The following is an 8,088-nucleotide window of genomic DNA, read 5'->3' on the forward strand; positions in this document are numbered from 1 at the left end:
CCACCCCCCCCCAAAAAAAAAGGTTCCACTGCAAGTACATGCATGCTGCATGTATCCTCAACACTCGGCACATGTCCCACCCATGGCTAGTTAGTGTGTGTAGAAAGGGATTTCTGAAACCAAAAAGGAGATATGTCAAGCATTAAGAATATGTGCAGCATAGATAGGATTTGTTTTTTTTTTTTTTTGGGTAGCTTATTAATAATTACTATCATGCGCATTCATACAAGTGGTGATATATTATTTAGTCTTGATGCATAATATAGGTTCCTCCAACAGTTGAAAGTAACAAGTGGAATATTTACTTGGCAAGGACGAGTCCTGCTAAGTGTGCTCAAAGCATATTTGGAGCAATTTCAAAAGGATTTCTTCTTATTTCTTAGTTTGCGCTCTAAGAAAATAATATACCTGGATCCTCTCAAATGCGCAAGCTCATCCAATGCGCATCAGAAGATTGGTAGCACCAGGGCACGCACCCCATTTTCCTCCTAGTTGTCCAATGTGCATTCGAGGGAATTGGCACACTTAGAGAGGATCTCATTCCGGAAATAACACCACGAGGATGAATTGTTATAACAACGTTAGCCAAGAGAAGTGAAGATCCCATGCTCCAAAAGGGATGCACCCCCATGACCGGGACAAAAATAAGTTTCTAGATGACATGGCCCTTTGGAGGAGAACCCTAATAAAAGACTTTCTCTCGAGAGGAATTTCAAAGACATGCTATTTGCCCAAGAGATCAAAGAGCATCTCTCAAAATTAATAAAACAAGACCCAAAACCAAACACCACAAAGGACAGAAAATAGAAAGTGACGATTTCCCTGTGAAATCAATGTAGGATCAACCCCCTATATGAGATCATTACACTTTAAATCACGAAACGACAAATCAAAAACACCCAACACACCCACTCCCCCCCCCCCAAAAAAAAAATCAAAGGATCAGGATTTTACCAGTTTGGCCATTGATTGCTGCCGACCTTGTTTTTTTTGCTAAAGGTCAGCAAAGAATAAAATTAAAAAGAATGAATGTAGTATAAGGGAACCAAAGAAGAAAAAAAAAATAGAAATTCAAGCTGTTTTCCACCTTCCGCATGGCCATCAGCAGATTAACAATCTAAATCAACATAACAACAAAAGAGAAAAAAATGAAATGTCAATTAAATCTGTATCTCGGACGATCTTGAGCATCCCAACTGATATTCTCTAGAGGAAACCGAGGAGGCACAAACCAAGTCATTGAAGATCTCATTGCAGCCGCATGCTTTACTAACCTATCAGCAACCGAATTTCCTTCACGATAAATATGAGTAATTCTGCTGACCATGGACTGCCCCTTGAGAAATAAAAACTAACGTCACTACCCTTACGTGTGACCGCACTCTCCAATAGCACGGCAGTCCCTAGCGTGCTGGACATCTTGGCACTTTTCCACTACTTGATTGTCTGCTATATGTAACTTAGATACCCTTTGCGCTGGTCATGCAAAGTTTGAACACAAAAAAAACAAAAACAAAAACAAAAAAAATGTACCATATGAAATTATGATCCCATCACAAGTCATGTCAGCCTATGTTTAATAAAGAATGTTAGCATTAGCGCTTCCCAGCTAACCCATTTTTGTCTGGTTTTTATTTTTTCCTTATTACTTGACACCTAAATCTTCGCGTCTTGTTGATTCAAAACGCTTCGAATTTCTCTTGCAAAAACAAGGTTTTAAACTCAAATTGGTAATCGGGTACAAGTTTTTTTTTTTTTTTTTTTTTCTCTTTTGATTATGATTTGAATCATTTCTAGAATTTAAGTAAATCCACTTATGAATCATCTGGATTTTGTAAGAAATGATTAAATTCACTCTAAATCTATTGGACTGGATTTGATTTTTATTTTTGATCAACTGGGTTAGACAGATTCTCCAATCTTCTAGGTTGTCTGTGCTAATAAATGGTGGTCCAGCTGGTTTCTTCGAAGTGGAAACAGGCCTTCGTCAGGGCGACCCTTTATCTATCATGCTTTTTATCATTGCTGAAGAAGTGTTGTGCAGGGGTCTGAGTGATCTTCGTAACAAAGTGATCTTCTCATTTTTATGAATGCAGAGTTGAAGGGTATTAAAAAATTGAAGAGATTTTTAGTCTTATACCAAGCCTACTCTGGCCAACAAGTCAACCTGGAGAAAAGCAAAATTTTTCTTGGGTCGATTCCTCTGGCAAGAAAGCGAACAACCAAGTAAGTTTTAAACATCCTAGAATGTCGGTTCCCAACTCGATATCTTGGGGTGGATCTATTTAAAGGTTGGGTTAAAAAAGATTTGATCCTCCCTTTGATGGACAATTTCATGGCATGTCTGACTAGATGGAAAGGAAAATTATTATCTTTGGTAGGAAGAGTGGAACTGGTGAAAACAGTGATGAGCAGCATTCCAGTTCACAACTTTTCAGTTTATCTATGGCCAGAGTCATCAATTGCCAAGATGGAAAGATGGATTAGAAACTTCATTTGGAGTGGCGAGGCTAGCAAGTCTAAAGCAATAGTGGTGAATTGGGAGAAGGTTTGTAAGCCTAAAAGGGAGGGTGGTCTTGGCATTCGCAAGCTTATGGAAGTTAATTTAACTTTGCTGGCTAAGTTATGTTGGTATGTCAAGACCGAAAAGTCTAGTTTGGCGGCTTTCTTACAAGGTAGATTTGTGGCGCCAAACGGCTCCTTAAAGCGTTATGTTGCATCATCTTCTATTTTTCCTAGTATTAGAAAAGTTTGGGAATTTGTCTCAGATAATGCTAGATGGGTTGTTGGTGATGGCTCTACCATTAGATTTTGGTATGACTGTTGGTCGGGAAATAGAAAGATTTATGATGATATTGACCACGTTCAACCTCATGCTAGCACTATGTTAGCCATGGTGTGTGATTTTATTGAAGATGGAAAATGGGTGCTGCCAGCGGTAGAGTCCACCAATTTGCAAAACATTTGCCAGCTTATTCTTGCTTTTCAGCTCCCCTCAGTTAATAGATTGGACAGATTGGTCTAGTCTCTGACTGAGTCAGTAAAATTCTCAGTTTCCTTAGCATGGGAAGGTTTGAGGTCGAAGAGTTCTTCTAAAGGCTGGTTGAGACTTGTTTGGCTAAAAGGTCTTCTTCCTCGACAGTCTATGTTTGGGTGGATTTTAATTCATGAGTGCCTTCCAACTGATAATAAAATTATGAAGCACTTCATTGCTTTACCATCCAGATGCAGTTTATGCTTTAAGCATGTAGAAACTCTGAATCATATCATCTTAGATTGCCCTTTTTCTTGCATCGTGTGGTCAAATATGTTTGCTTTGTTCGATCAGAGATGGATTGGGTTCCCATCGGTTCAGGAACTATTCTCTTGGTGGAAAAGGAAGGCTACGGGTGTATGCTACTCTAAGTTGTGGATGCCTCTTTGTATTCTAGTGTCTCTTCATCTTTGGGAGGAGAGAAATAGGAGGCTCTTTGAAGATCTGAAACGGACTGCAAATTGGGTTGTGAAGTTGATTTTGAGAGATCTCAAAGTGTTTTCCACCCTAGAGACGATTCAGGTAACCTCTATTTCAGACCTTCTTTTGTCTAAAAAGTTAATGGTGTCTACAGTTACGGTCCAGCCTAAGAGAATATTGGAGTTATTTTGGAGCTTCCCCCCATCAACGGTCTTCAAATTAAATATAGATGGGTGTTCTCTGGGAAATCTAGGGTGCTCTGGAGCAGGTGGGATATTTCGCAATGATGCAGGATTTCCTATAAGATGTTTTACGCAATATGAAGGGATTGGACCGAAATTTATGGTGGAGTTTGCAGCTTTCTTTTCTGGGATTCAGAATGCAAGATCTATCGGGATGAATAAGTTATGGGTAGAGTGTAATTCCATGGCGGTGGTGTCATGTATCAGAAGTCAGAAAATTTCATGGTGTTTTGAGCAGAAATGGTTATTCCACAAGCAGTACTTGGATAATATTTCTTGGATCATTTCACATTGTTACAAAGAGGTCAACACAGTGGCTGACAAATTGGCTAAGCATGGGGCAGTTACAAGAACTTTTGAAGTTTGGGAAGAAGCTCCACCTTTTGTGCTTTCTGATGTAAGTTGGGATTTTAAAAAACGTCCCAGATACAGATTTATGTAAATAGTCTTTTTGGTTGAGTTTTTGTTCTGCCGATGGCCATGCCGAAGGTGGATCAATAGCTCAATAGTATTTTTTATTATATTCTCTCTTTTATTTGATTTAATGAAATTCATTTGCTAATCCTTAGCAAAATAAAATATTCAGAGTCAATACAACTACACTCTTCTTCTACTTTTTTTTACTTAAGATCAGCAAAGAATTTGTATTAAAATGAACAAAAATTTTCAAAATTGAGGACCTCACAAACAACCTAAACCTCAAGAAAACCTACAATATGGTTTCTCTTGAGCATCCCAACTTAGATCATTTTCCAGATTGTCGAGATCCTAGTCATAGCAGCATGTTTAGCCAAACCATCTATCACCATGTTAACTTCACGGAACTAGTGTGTAATCTTCCAAGAGAAACCAACAACAATCTTCTTTTCCATGAAAGCCCTTGTTTTATTTATTTTTTTCACCGGCACCCAAGTCTTTATTTTATCTTTCGACCTTTTAGGCCTAATAGAGAACGTCAGTGATTATGTTTAGAGGGAAGATACACAAATTAACGTGGTTCCGTTCACTTGAAGCTATGTTCACACAACTTAATATTATTTTACCTATCTCAATAGTCTGAATAAAAATCCTTAATTCTTGTTTCTTTCTTCGTATCATTTCAGCACGTAATGTTGTTGTGGAAATATTATTCTTTTATAAGGCCCAAGCAGGGATTGAAGGATCAAATGCATATATATACACAAGCATGGTTTACAATTCCCATTACCCCATTTGCAAAGTTGTTGCTTAAGACTTAAAATTTAGAGGAGCCATGGAAGTTCAGAAAATTCTCCACATGAATGGGGGGAATGGAGAAACTAGCTATGCTAGTAACTCCAAACTTCAAGTACTTTTCTCTCTCTCTCTCTCTCTCTCTCTCTACACACACATAATGATTATGTAGTCTTCCCACTCTAATTTCTTCCATTATCATTGAACTTGGGCCTCTGCAGAAACTAGTGATTACCAAGGCAAAGCCAGTGGTGATTGGGAGAATTTCAGATTTGTATATGACCAACTTTCCTCCATGTTTGGGGGTAGCAGATTTGGGGTGCTCTTCAGGGCCTAACACCCTCCTGGTGATCTCAGAGATCATTGAGACTATTGATGAATGATGTCATCAGTTGAATCGTGATACACCTGAATTCCAAGTGTTCCTCAACGATCTTTCACGTAATGATTTCAACACCATTTTCAAAACCTTGCCGGCCTTCTATGAGCAACTAAAGAAGGAGAAGGGTGAAAATTTTGTGCCATGTTCCATCACAGGCTTACCTGGTTCTTTCTATGATAGGCTATTTCCAAGCAGTTGTATAGACTTCCTTCATTCCTCTTACAGCCTTCATTTTCTCTCTCAGGTTGGCAACTTAATTAATTTTCTCCAACTATAACATTGAACCCTTGCACCCCTTTTTAAACTATTTAGCATTCCAATTGGACAAATTTGGGTTCCCAATATTATTGTCACATTCTCAATGGTGTATTGATTTTTGGTTGAAAATCATGATAAGTCTAAGCCTCAAGCGGATAACTTAGCTACAAAATTGGAGTACATACTATGTTGTGATATAGGGTGAAAATTTGGCCCTCACAACCCGAACTTGTCGTGAGCCCGAACAGGGTTTGGGTCAAGTTTTTCGACCCTGCGGGCGGGTTAGGGTTGAAAAACTCCAACACTAGGTAAGGGTTAGGCCAGGCTGAGGCCTGCCTTCTAGTAAAGAGTTAGAGGCTGTAGTTAGTGCAGAAGGATCATTTTATCTTGATCAACTAGAAATCTTTGACGTCAATTGGGATGGAAGTGATGATGATGCCAACAAAGGCTTCATATTTGATAGATTTATAAGTAGGCAGAAGGTGGCAAAGTGTATAAGAGCAGTGGCAGAACCCTTGATTGCTTGTCACTTCGGTGATGCTGCAATTGATATTTTATTCAGTAGATACGTGGAGAATGTTAGTGAGCACCTCTCAAAGGAGGAGGGTAAATTTGTTAATTTTGTGATTTCCTTTACAGGAAAGTAAAGCTTTGAGACTATGAAGAGAAGAATAAAAAGTTTAACTCATTTCTATCAGAATTAAGTGATAAAGATGTATCTATGCGTTAGCTACCACTAGGTAGCCAACCTTCTCGTGCTACTACAAAGAAAATGTTAATGGTCGATCCATATCGAACTTTTCAATATATGATGTTGTGATTTTTAAGGCAGTTCTTGATTTGCAATACATGCGTGTAATATTTGTACATCAGTCTACAAATTTTCAAGGAGAAAGAATGCAACTTCGAACATGCTAAAGCTACTGAGGTGCAGAAGTTGTGGATTGAATGTGATTCAGTGGCTGTGCTTAACCTTCTTTCAAGAGGTTTGGTTCCTTGGTATGTTCTTCAAAGATGGAGAGGTTTAGCATCTTATCTTGATACAGTTGAGTGGAAGATCACTCATTGCTATCGTGAGGCAAACCCGGTAGCAGATTTTCTTGCAAAATCAGCAGCAAGACAAAACATCTCTGATTCGGTTCTGATATGGCCTTGCTCGATCATTACGGAGCTGGAGTGGGATGCTAATACACGTCCCCGTTACAGATTTATGTACTTTCTTTTTCTCTCTTTTGTTAGGTAGAGTTTCTTTGGAGCTCTTTCCTGCTAATGGCAATGCCGAAGGTGGGAAGGTTGCTCTTAGAATCTCGTACTAATTTTCGATGTGCTGGTTCTTCTCTGGTGTACTATATTTTTCTTTCTTATTTTTAATATAATTCTTTGGATCTTCTAGCAAAAAAAAAGTATGCCCAGACACATGGGAAAGTGGAGCCAGGGTATGGATATCTTTTCACAATCTTATTCCACTTCCCTATGTGTCAAGGTATACTCAATACTATCAGGTAACTTTCTCTTTCTCATATTTTCATTTTCCTTTATATCTCATACTACACTTCTTTTTTTCTTAGCGGATAAAGAAGTACTTCATTAAGGCAAAGAAACAAAGAGAAATTAACTATAAAACAAAAATATTTAACATAAAAAAAATAAAAGGAAATAAAAGGAAAAATATGAACTCAATTAAACTAGCGGAAAGCAACCATCTATATAAAGTGAATCCATGTTGGTTGTATATCTCTTCCTCTTCAATTGTTCTCGGCCCTAAGGGAAAGGGAGAGTAAGGGTTTGTTTGTAAAGGGAGGATGTGCATACAAATCTTTCAATAAGAAAGAAAGGAAAGAAAAGAAGGGAAAGGAAAGAAGAGAGTTAAGAGGGAGATGGACTATTGGGGTGGATGTGATTTTCTCAAATTCAGGTAAAGAAAGTGGAGGAAAGGAGGAGGAGAGAAGGACTCCAATAATTTTAGTGGAGGAAGAGCTTCTCAATTGAAATTTGAGAAAAGAAAGATGAAGTGGATGTGAAGTTTTTAGCTTTTCAAACCTTAGTTCTTCCATGGTTATAAGAGTTTTAAAAGAAAGAGAAGGAAAGAGAGCGAGAAGTGAGTTGGGAGAGGGAGCTACTGCCAAGGCCAAGTTGCAGCCCAACCTCACGGCTTGCTACTGTCCAACTGAGGTTTTGGCTTCTCCTCCCCTATTTTGGTATTTTTAAATCAACTTTGTTTAGTATAATTATGAAAAAGATTGGAAGCAACTATAGTTGGAATCCCATTGTTATTTAAATTTTAAAAGGGCATTGTCTGAATGTGTTCAAAAGAGGAACTTACTTTAAGGAAATTGAAATATAAATGGAACCGAGGACACTAAATCTGATTTGATTATATTGGAAGTCTTCTAAGAGACCAGCTCCGATGGTAAAGAGTAAAGAAAAAGAAACAAATGAAAGGGGAAGTTTATAGCTACGTATATATGAAATGATTGTGTAACATGGCCCTACTAAAGTCCTACTAAGACTACTAGTATGGATTTGTCATAATCATTAGA

The 8,088-nt window shown here is 38.1% G+C and overlaps 1 pseudogene; it reads left to right on the forward strand.

Annotated features, from left to right (window-relative positions):
* Nucleotides 1-4,867: 4,867 nt before the first annotated feature.
* On the forward strand, nucleotides 4,868-6,894 carry LOC122076266 (annotated as a pseudogene).
* Nucleotides 6,895-8,088: the final 1,194 nt, after the last annotated feature.

Source organism: Macadamia integrifolia, chromosome 4 (assembly GCF_013358625.1).
Source record: "Macadamia integrifolia cultivar HAES 741 chromosome 4, SCU_Mint_v3, whole genome shotgun sequence".
Taxonomy (NCBI): domain Eukaryota; kingdom Viridiplantae; phylum Streptophyta; class Magnoliopsida; order Proteales; family Proteaceae; genus Macadamia; species Macadamia integrifolia.